Consider the following 11,320-nt stretch of genomic DNA (forward strand, 5'->3'; position numbering starts at 1 on the left):
ATGCAAATATATAAATTAGTGCACCCTTTCTCTTTCTGCCGGGAACAGTAGTTAAATCTGTGGGCAAAGATAGATACATTAACTTCAAACCAAGCACTGAAATTGTGATATAAAATTAACTTGGTGGAGTTAATCTTGCTCATCTATGCCATATTTACACGTATATGAAACCTGAGCCTACGTTAGAGGGCTTAACAGCATTAACACCTCAAGAGGGTCTTGTTTCTCCCAGACCCAAAGCCTTGGATTCAAGCAGAGATCCCGGCATGGCTTTCTCTCTCTCGCCTCTCGGTCTCATCACTGGAGCTCAGCCCTGCTCCAAACTCTGGTTTTGTCTGTTTAGGGAGGAGGCCTCGTCCATATGTTGCCACACACCAAGCCATTTAATGACTCATCATGCAGCAATCTCCTCACCTGGGTATGGCCTGGCTAGTCCAAGAATTAGAAGCCTTGATTAAATCCTAACACCTATTAGATCCAATGATTAGAGGGGTGTAGAACACCTTCAAACTCCTAGCCATGTGTTTCTAAGGCAGCTGGGCATTACCTTTGCTCTAGAAAGATTCCATATTTCTTTCGCCATGGAAGGTAGATTTGATATTTACTGCATGTTACACCTTGAGAGAAAACTATATGAAAATGATGTATAGGTGGCCCTTAACACCATATAAACTAGCAAAGATGTATAACAGGCATGTCCAACAGGTAGATCGTGATCTACCAGTAGATCACTGGATGTCTGCAGTAGATCCATAGCTGTCAACTTTCCCTTTTTTTGGCGGGAAATTCCCTTATTCCAGCGCTGTTTCCCACTGCAAAAAAATGGAAGGTTGACAGCTATGGGTAGATCACTGGTAGATCATTGGATCCCTCCAAAGAGGCTGAACGATTGTGGCTCCCCTTAAAAAAAGCTCAAACATTTTACCTCCTCCCTGAAAAAAACTCAACAAGTGTGACCCGAACTCCCCCAAAATGGGCCTCCCCCCTTCCTAAAAAAAGCTCAACAACTTTGACTTGAACCCCCCCAAAAAGGGGGTAGATCACTGCCAGTTTTTAACTCTGTGAGTAGATTGCAGTCTCTTGGGAGTTGGCCACCCCTGATGTATAAGAATGTGCCAAGTACATGCTGGAAATGTCAACAGGAGGAAGAGTCGTTTTATCATATGTGGTGGTTCTGTGAAAAGGTGAAAGGTTTGGGGAAAATATATATAATGAAGTGGAATGGATATTTAAGCTGATATTTCCAAAAACAAACAAACCCTGAAGCCTTTTTGCTAGGAATAATGGGGACTGAGGTCCCGAGAAAGCGGACTAGTTTATTTATGTACACGACAGCAGCAGCCAGAATTTTATATGCACAGATGTAGATAGAATAAAGATTACCAATCAAGTAGGAGCAGCTTATGAAACTGATGGACTATGCTTAATAATAATAATAATAATAAACTTTTATTTGTATCCTGCCCTCCCCGGCCAAGAATGGGCTCAGGGTGGCTAACATGAAATATATAAAATTGGTATAAAAATCAAACAATAATTAAGTTACCTCCTAAAAACAAGTCTGGATTTCGAAGGGGCAGAGGAACCAGAGACCAAATTGCAAACATGCGCTGGATTATGGAGAAAGCTAGAGAGTTCCAGAAAAACATCTACTTCTGCTTCATTGACTACGCAAAAGCATTTGACTGTGTCGACCACAGCAAACTATGGAAAGTTCTTAAAGAAATGGGAGTGCCGGATCACCTCACCTGTCTCCTGAGAAATCTCCATTTGGGACAAGAAGCTACAGTTAGAACTGGATATGGAATAACTGATTGGTTCAAAATTGGGAAAGGAGTACGACAAGGCTGTATATTGTCTCCCTGCTTATTTAACTTATATGCAGAATTCATCATGCGAAAGGCTGGGCTGGATGAATCCCAAATCGGAATCAAGATTGCCGGAAAAAATATCAACAACCTCAGATATGCTGATGATACAACCTTGATGGCAGAAAGTGAGGAGGAATTGAAGAACCTTTTAATGAGGGTGAAAGAGGAAAGCGCAAAATATGGTCTGAAGCTCAACATCAAAAAAACTAAGATCATGGCCACTGGTCCCATCACCTCCTGGCAAATAGAAGGGGAAGAAATGGAGGCAGTGAGAGATTTTACTTTCTTGGGTTCCATGATCACTGCAGATGGTGACAGCAGTCACGAAATTAGAAGACGCCTGCTTCTTGGGAGAAAAGCAATGACAAACCTAGACAGCATCTTAAAAAGCAAAGACATCACCTTGCCAACAAAGGTCCGTATAGTTAAAGCTATGGTTTTCCCAGTAGTAATGTACGGAAGTGAGAGCTGGACCATAAAGAAGGCTGATCGCCGTAGAATTGATGCTTTTGAATTATGGTGCTGGAGGAGACTCTTGAGAGTCCCGTGGACTGCAAGAAGATCAAACCTATCCATTCTCAAAGAAATCGGCCCTGAGTACTCACTAGAAGGACAGATCCTGAAGTTGAGGCTCCAGTACTTTGGCCACCTCATGAGAAGAGAAGAATCCCTAGAAAAGACCCTGATGTTGGGAAAGATGGAGGGCACAAGGAGAAGGGGACGACAGAGGATGAGATGGTTGGACAGTGTTCTTGAAGCTACTAACATGAGTTTGGCCAAACTGCGAGAGGCAGTGAAGGATAGGCGTGCCTGGCGTGCTCTGGTCCATGGGGTCACGAAGAGTCGGACACGACTGAACGACTGAACAACAACAACAACAACAAGTGTCAAGGCTTAGGGAATCCTTTCCTTCTTCCAGTAGCGGAAAGAAGAAACAGGTAACAAGAACAGTCCTTACCACGTAATTTATTCAGGATTTAAAGAGAGAGACAAAGGAATGCAGTCCCAATCCATCACTGTCATTGCTCCGAGTAATCTCTACCACCCACCCCACTGCGAGGAATCAGCCAGCTGAGCCAGAGATCTGTTGCATTCTAAGATGTTCTTCTTGGCAGATCTTGCCACATGGATCGCCTCCCTTATGGCTGTTTTCCTTTCAGTGCTGCGAGGTTGCTTAACAGCAGTTCCTTTCCTATTCCCTTAATCCCCAGTAAATGCCAGTGAAGCCTACACACACTTTAAGGTTTTAAACACCGACACAGTTACTTCAGTCTGCAGGGTGCAATTATCACTCCCTTCTTGCTTTATCCTTAACTTACGAAGAAATGGCTCAGCAATGTGTAGTGTTCTGGTGCATAGTAGCCAGCCCATCTCTCCCAGCAGCATTCTCCAACCTTGTGCCCTCTAGAAGTTGCTGCAGCTCCCATCAGCTCCAGTCGGCTTGGCCAATTGCCATGGATGGTGAGAATCTGAGATCAACAATGGGCAGATAATTGGTAATGGGGGATTTCAACTATCCTGATATTTGTTGGATGTCAAACTCAGCCAAGAGCACAAGGTCGAACAGATTCCTCACTGGCCTTGCAGACAATTTCATTGTCCAGAAAGTGGGAGAAGCAACAAGAGGATCAGCCATTTTAGATCTGGTCCTAACCAATAGTGATGACTTGGTAAGTGGGGTAGAAGTGGCAGGATCATTAGGTGGGAGTGATCATGCTCTTCTGGAGTTTATTATACAGCAGAAAGGAGCAACCAAGCATACTAAGACTCAAATTCTAGACTTTAAGAAAGCCGACTTCAGAAAACGCTGGGTGTGATCCCATGGTCAGTAATACCAAAAGGGAAGGGAGTTCATGATGGATGGGAGTTTGTTAAAAGGGAGATATTAAAAGCACAACTTCAAGCAGTACCAATGAGACGAAAACATGGAAGGTGCCTAAAGAAGCCAGGGTGGCTATCTAAAGAACTTTTAACTGAGTTAAGATTTAAAAGGGATACATACAAAAAATGGAAAAAGGGGGAAATCACCAAAGAAGAATTCAAGCAAATAGCCGGCACGTGTAGAGACAAAGTCAGAAAAGCTAAAGCACAGAATGAACTCAGGCTTCCTAGAGAGGTTAAAAGCAATAAAAAGGGCTTTTATGGGTATGTCCGTAGCAAAAGGAAGAACAAGGAAACAGTGGGGTCACTTAGAGGAGAAGATGGTGAAATGTGAACAGGGGACAGAGAAAGGGCAGAACTCCTCAATGCCTTCTTTGCCTCAGTCTTCTCCAAAAAAGAAAACAATGCCCGACCTGAAGAATATGGAGCAGATGATTCTGTAGGGGAAACACAGCCCAGAATAAGTAAGGAGGTAGTACAAGAATACTTGGCTACTTTTGATGTATTCAAGTCTCCAGGGCCAGATGAACTACACCCAAGAATATTAAAAGAACTGGCAGAGGTGATTTCAGAACCACTGGCAGTAATTCCAGTGAGAATTCCTGGAGAACAGGCGAAGTCCCAGCAGACTGGAGGAGGGCAAATGTTGAGGACCCAAACAATTACTGCCCAGTCAGCCTGACATCAATACCAGGAAAGTTTCTAGAGCAGATCATTAAGCAAACGGTCTGTGAGCACCTAGAAAGGAACACTGTGATCGCTAAAAGTCAGCATGGGTTTCTGAAAAATAAGTCATGTCAGACCAATCTGATCTCATTTTTTGACAGAATTACAAACCTGGTAGATGAAGGGAATGCTGTGGATGTAGCCTATCTTGATTTCAGCAAGGCCTTTGACAAAGTGCCCCATGATATTCTTGTAAAGAAGCTGGTAAAATATGAGCTAGACAATGCTACCATTCAGTGGATTTGTAACAGGCTGACTGACTGAACCCAAAGGGTACTTCATTAACGGCTCCTCTTAATCCTGGAGAGAAGTGACTAGTGGGGTGCCACAGGGTTCTGTCTTGGGCCCAGTCTTATTCAACATCTTTATCAATGACTTGGATGATGGGCTTGAGGCACCCTGATCAAGTTTGCACATGACACCAAATTGGGAGGGGTGGCTAATACCCCAGAGGATAGGATCACACTTCAAAATGACCTTAACAGATTAGAGAACTGGGCCAAAGCAAACAAGATGAATTTTAACAGGGAGAAATGTAAAGTACTACACTTGGGGGGGGGAATGAAAGGCACAAATACAGGATGGGTGACACCTGGCTTGAGAGCAGTACATGTGAAAAGGATCTAGGAGTCTTGGTAGACCATAAACTTGACATGAGTCAACAGTGCGATGCAGCAGCTAAAAAAGCCAATGCAATTCTGGGCTGCATCAATAGGAGTAAAGCATCTAGATCAAGGGAAGTAATAGTACCACTGTATTCCGCTCTGGTCAGACCTCACCTGGAATACTGTGTCCAGTTCTGGGCACCACAGTTCAAGAAGGATACTGACAAGCTGGAACGTGTCCAGAAGAGGGCAACCAAAATAGTCAAAGGCCTGGAAACGATGCCTTATGAGGAACGGCTTAGGGATCCAGAAGCTTGCTGGGGCTCATGGGAATTGTAGTCCCAAGCATCTGGAGGACACCAGGTGGGCAAAGGCTGGTTTGTAGCTTCTTCCTTATGAGGAACGGCTTAAGGAGCTGGGTATGTTTAGCCTGGAGAAGAGAAGGTTAAGGGGTGATATGATAGCCATGTTCAAATATATCAAAGGATGTCATATAGAGGAGGGTGAAAGGTTGTTTTCTGCTGCTCCAGGGAAGCGGACATGGGGCAATGGATTCAAATTACAAGAAAGAAGATTCCACCTAAACATTAGGAAGAACTTCCTGACAGTAAGAGCTGTTCGGCAGTGGAATTTGCTGCCAAGGAGTGTGGTGGAGTCTCCTTCTTTGGAGGTCTTTAAGCGGAGGCTTGACAGCCATCTGTCAGGAATGCTTTGATGGTGTTTCCTGCTTGGCAGGGGGTTGGACTGGATGGCCCTTGTGGTCTCTTCTAACTCTAGGATTCTAGGATTCTATGAACAGCTGGAAGGCTCCAAATTGGGGAACAACAACAACAACAACAACAACAACAACAACAACAACCCCCCAGAGGATACTGAAGGGTACGCAGTACCACCACTTCTTTTTTGTTGTTACTGGAACAACTTCTTGGTGGGTACCTATTTTTGAAATTTGCATGGTCTGTCTTAGCAGCAGAATCACTGGCCGTGGTCCTGAAAACTCACAGCTGAGTCCCTCTTGTGCTCTGCCTTCTTGGGACTGCTGATCTCCCCCTTGCCTGGACTATTAACTTATTTGCAGTGGTCTGAATCCCTGTGGATCAGGACACTTGTACGTTGCCTTACGCACCACCTGCCACGAATTTCAAAGGCCTGGTTGAAGAGGAATGCTTTTGCCAGGAGCCTAAATGTGTATAATGAAGGTGCCAGCCATATCTCCCTGGGGAGAACATTCCACAAATGGGGAGCCACTGCAAAAATAAAATAAAATGGCCCATTCTCGCGTTGCCACTTTTCTGACCTCTCATGGAAGAGGCGCATGAAGAAGGACCTCAGAGGATGATCTCATGATCCGGGTAGGTTCATATGGAGAGAGGCAGTCCTCGAGGTACTGCGGTTCTGAGCTGTTTAAGCCTTTGTGGGTCAAAACCAGCACTTAGAATTGGGCCCAGAAACTAATTTTCAGCCCTTGCAGTCAGGCCAGGATTGGTGTAATATGCTTGCCCCAGTGACAATATGCCTCTGCACCAGCTGAAGTTTCTAAACAGTGTTCAATGGGAGCCCAGAAAGATATTATGGTTGACGGTATCGAAAGTCACTGAGAGAGGTCAAGGAGTATTAACACCGACACCTTTCCCCTGTCTCTCTCCCAACAGAGATCATTGTACAAGGCTGCCCAAGTAGTTTCTGGGCCAAAACCCCAACTGAAGTGGATCTAGAAAATCAGTTTTCTTCAACAGCACCTGGATCTGGTCTACAACCACCTGCTCAAGAACCTTGCCCAAGAAGGGGAGATTAGCAACTGGCTGGTAGATTTTCCGAGTTAAAGAAATGTTTCTTGAGGTGACGGGGGCCACTTTCTCTCACAAGGAGGCATTAATCACCTCACTGGCCCAATATCGGCATCAGGAAGAAATGGGGAGTGAAGATCAGCACTGTTTTGGGGTGTGTGTGAGGAGCATCAACTGCTTATTACAAAGCACCCTTAACAAACAACAATTGTGAGGCTAACCTTTGTCCCACACACTAACCATTACACCATACTGCCAGCTATTTCACACTTCTTACAACTGAAACACCCCTGACACCATATCAACTCCCCCATAGTCTTTCAAATCTTGATCAGGATGAGCATTGCTTAGTTCTCCAGGCAAATTGCCAGCCACTGTTCATGTAAGCTTATGAGCTGGTTATTAATTCAGTGGCCCACTGAGAGATGATGCAATAAGATTTGTGAAACTTTTTAAAACTTTGCCTGAGCATTGCAGCGTGAAGCTGCTGTCCACAAGGGGCTGTGGTGCATGTTCTTCCAATATATAGAATAACAGAACCATAGAAATATAGCACTGGAAGGTACCCCCAAGGGTCATCTAGTCCAACCCCCTGCAATGCGGGAATCTCAATAATCTACCTCTGCAAGGAGCACTTTGATGCTACCTCTGCCTGGCTGGGTCCTATAGGTCATAGATAGAATAATACTCACAAAAGGTTAAGGAGAAAACCTTTTCTTTATGGTTGCCCATCAACATCACGTGTTGGAACAGCTGCCAGAGCAAAGCCCGGCTGTGGGGCCTGAAGGCCGCTCCCCGCAAGGCCCTTTCCACCTGGCCTAGGGGGTGGGGCTCAGACTCCCCAGCCCCACTGAAGAGGCTCCTCCTGAGGCCGCCATTGCCTGGCTGTGGGGCGTGAAGGCCGCTCCCCGCAAGGCCCTTTCCCCCTGGCCTAGTGGGTGGGGCTCAGACTCCCCAGCCCCACTGAAGATGCTCCTCATGAGGCCGGAGGAACATTGCCTGGCTGTGGGGCGTGAAGGCCGCTGCCTGCAAGGCCCTTTCCACCTGGCCTGGGGGGTGGGGCTCAGACTCTCCCAGCCCCACTGAAGAGGCTCCTCATGAAGCTGGAGGAATATTGCCTGGCTGTGGGGCGTGAAGGCCGCTCCCCGCAAGGCCCTTTCCACCAGGCCTAGCGGGTGGGGCTCAGACACTCCCAGCCCCACTGAAGAGGCTCCTCATGAGGCCGGAGGAACATTGCCTGGCTGTGGGGCATGAAGGCCGCTCCCCACAAGGCCCTTTCCCCCTGGCCTAGCGGGTGGGGCTCAGACTCCCCAGCCCCACTGAAGAGGCTCCTCATGAGGCCGGAGGAACATTGCCTGGCTGTGGGGCATGAAGGCCGCTCCCCACAAGGCCCTTTCCCCCTGGCCTAGCGGATGGGGCCCAGAATCTCCCAGCCCCACTGAAGAGGCTCCTCATGAGGCCAGAGGAACATTGCCTGGCTGTGGGGCATGAAGGCCGCTCCCCACAAGGCCCTTTCCCCCTGGCCTAGCGGGTGGGGCTCAGACTCCCCAGCCCCACTGAAGAGGCTCCTCATGAGGCCAGAGGAACATTGCCTGGCTGTGGGGCATGAAGGCCGCTCCCCACAAGGCCCTTTCCCCCTGGCCTAGCGGATGGGGCCCAGAATCTCCCAGCCCTACTATGTTAAATATGTATTCTGTAGTTGACCTCCTTTGTAATGTTTTATTTTGAAATCTTTAAGAAAACGTTTCCATTTTCTGTTATATTGCTTTGACTGTAAATTCTATATTTGACTTTCTTCAGATTGTTTTATCTATGTTTTATTGGTTTAATATGCTGTAGACCACTTTGAGATTTTTCTTAGAAATATAAAGTGGTATAGAAAATTTATAAATAAAATAAAATAAATAAAATAAAGTGGAGGAACCCTACAAAGCGGGGGCAAAGGTTTTGAAGTGGTTCATCAACAGTTAGCTCTTGGGCAGCAGTTACAGAAATTACCGGTATTTCTCAGTTTGCATCTATGAATATATGCACATTTTATGCAAATCTGTGCCATATTTTGATGGCAATGGTTCCTGGGTTTGTCTGGGGTTTCTTGGGGGGGGGAGAAGTACTGTGTTCTCGTTTGTTATTATGTTATGTATTTTTTTGTTTTTATATTTTAAACCACCATGTGACCCTCAGCTAAAGGGCAGAATATAACCATGGTCAAGTACGTTATGGGAACTTGGAGAAGCTAAGCACCAAACGATTTGGTTGTGGGAAATTATTGTTATGGATTTGGGAGTGGGAACCCCCCCCCTAAACCATAGATATTAATAAATTGTATGATTTTGGTTCTAGTTACAGGTAAGTAGCCATGTTGGTTTGCCACGTTCAAAACAAAATCTATACAAGCTCTCAAAGTAGCTGTCTTACTACAAAAGAATTTCAGAAATAGACTGGAAAGAGAAGTTGCTGAATTGCAACTTATTACCAAACTTAAAACCATGGAGAGACCTGGTCTGAACAGAGACTTTGTATTATTATCTCATTATACATGATATAGCTATCTTTAGCCATCTCACCCCTTACTTTTTCCTGTCAGACCAATTGCAGTCATTAACAGTCATCAACAGGTTTACCACACCTATCAGCCAATCCCCCATTCCCACCACCCTTCTGAGTAATACCCCTCCCCACCCTCTCACTATATATAAGGGTCTGGTGACTTCTGTTTCAGTGTATCTGAAGAAGTGTGCATGCACACGAAAGCTCACACCAAGAACAAACTTAGCTGGTCTCTAAGGTGCTACTGGAAGGATTTTGGTTATTTGGGGTGTGGAGAAATACAAGCTGTAGAGGAACTCCTGGGCTAGCCTATGCATAACAACCTGGCCAAGCTAGGGACATTAAGAAACAATCAGCGCTATCTTAGAGGGATCGGCCGCCGTGGCGCAGCGATCCCTCAGCGCCCCCGGCCTGCCGCCTCTCCGCCCGCCTCCTTCCTGCGCTGGCCGCCCCTCGGGAGGGGGGCTGGGTGAGCGAGGGATGAGGGGTGTGGCGTTGGAGCGGGCGCTTGCGCGCCGGCGGGCAAGGGATGAGGGGCGGGCGGATGGGCGCTCGCGCACCGGCGGGCAGGCGAGCTGCAAGCCGCCGGGCGGACAGGCTGCAAGCCGGCCGCCCTCGCCTCCCGGAGCCCCAGCTGGAGTGCTGGAAGGGCGCGCAAAGCCCCGCGCCGCTCCAGCGCTCCAGCTGGGGCTCCGGGAGGCGAGGGCGGCCGGATTGCAGCCCACCCACCCGCCAGCGCGCGAGTGCCTGCCCGCCCGTGGGGGCGGGGCGGGTTGGGGAGGGGGAGCCCGGTATGCCGGCGGGCTCGCAGGGGCGCCCCTGGGGGGCCCGGTGCCCTGGTGCGCTGCGCCACCAGCCCCTATGGATGAGACGGCCCTGGAAACAATGCAGGGACTTGTAGAATAATAAAAGAAATAGGGGAGATGGTCTATAATGAACTTAAGAAAACGTTTAAAAGAACTTTCCCTAAAAACCCAGAAGCTTTCCTTCTGGGAAGAATAATAATGGAAAAACCAAAAAAATCAAACTACTCTATGGATTCTGGTAGCACAAAAGTGGAGAAAAGATGTAGTACCAGCAAGGGAAGAATGGCACCTTAAAATATTATAATATATAGCACTTGCCAGCAAGACAAATAGATTAAGAAATAAAGACGATAGCAATTTAAAATAGGACTGGACATTGTATATAAAATATAGGGGGGAAATAGTATAACAAGAAAATAAGTGTAACAGACTGTGGGGGGGGGGGAATACTCAGCAGCAGATGTGACAAAGCGGGACAAGGTAATGAAAATAATTTAGTAAAATAAGAAAACGCAGACAAAAAGACAACAGATAGGAAACCAGATAAAAAGTGGAAGGGGAGTTAAAATTAAGGCTTATAAGAGTTATAACATGTTACTATTATTATTTACAGATATGTGTTCTCCACCCCCCCCTTTCTTACTAGCATGTGTTTGACTGTAACACATTGTACTATGCATTGATGATATGATAAAACAGAGCACAGGGCCATTGAGGACAATTGGCAATGCACGAGAGCTGCCCTGGCCCTTTGCCCTGAGGTGTAGATGCCGACTGGGGGTTTGGAGGTTACCAGCCTAGCTGGGTGTGAGGTGACAGGAAAAGAGAGGCTTGAGGAAGGGTTGCTGGGAGAAAGAAGGAAGGAAGCAAGGAAGATGGGGATCCATTTTGGGCAGGCTAGCTGCTTGCTGGCTGGGAGAAATGCCTTCGACTCCAGGACTGCACTGCTTTGGGGTACAAGCCCCTCTTGAAATGACCATGCTGTAAGATCTGGACCCCCTCCATGCAGACAGAAGGTATAAATAGGCGAATAAAGCCTATTTCTTAAAGCTACGGCAGGCTCTGCCATGTCTCAATTCTCCAAAGGAACACAG

This window comes from Lacerta agilis, chromosome 5 (assembly GCF_009819535.1).
Source record: "Lacerta agilis isolate rLacAgi1 chromosome 5, rLacAgi1.pri, whole genome shotgun sequence".
NCBI classification, from domain to species: Eukaryota; Metazoa; Chordata; class Lepidosauria; order Squamata; family Lacertidae; genus Lacerta; species Lacerta agilis.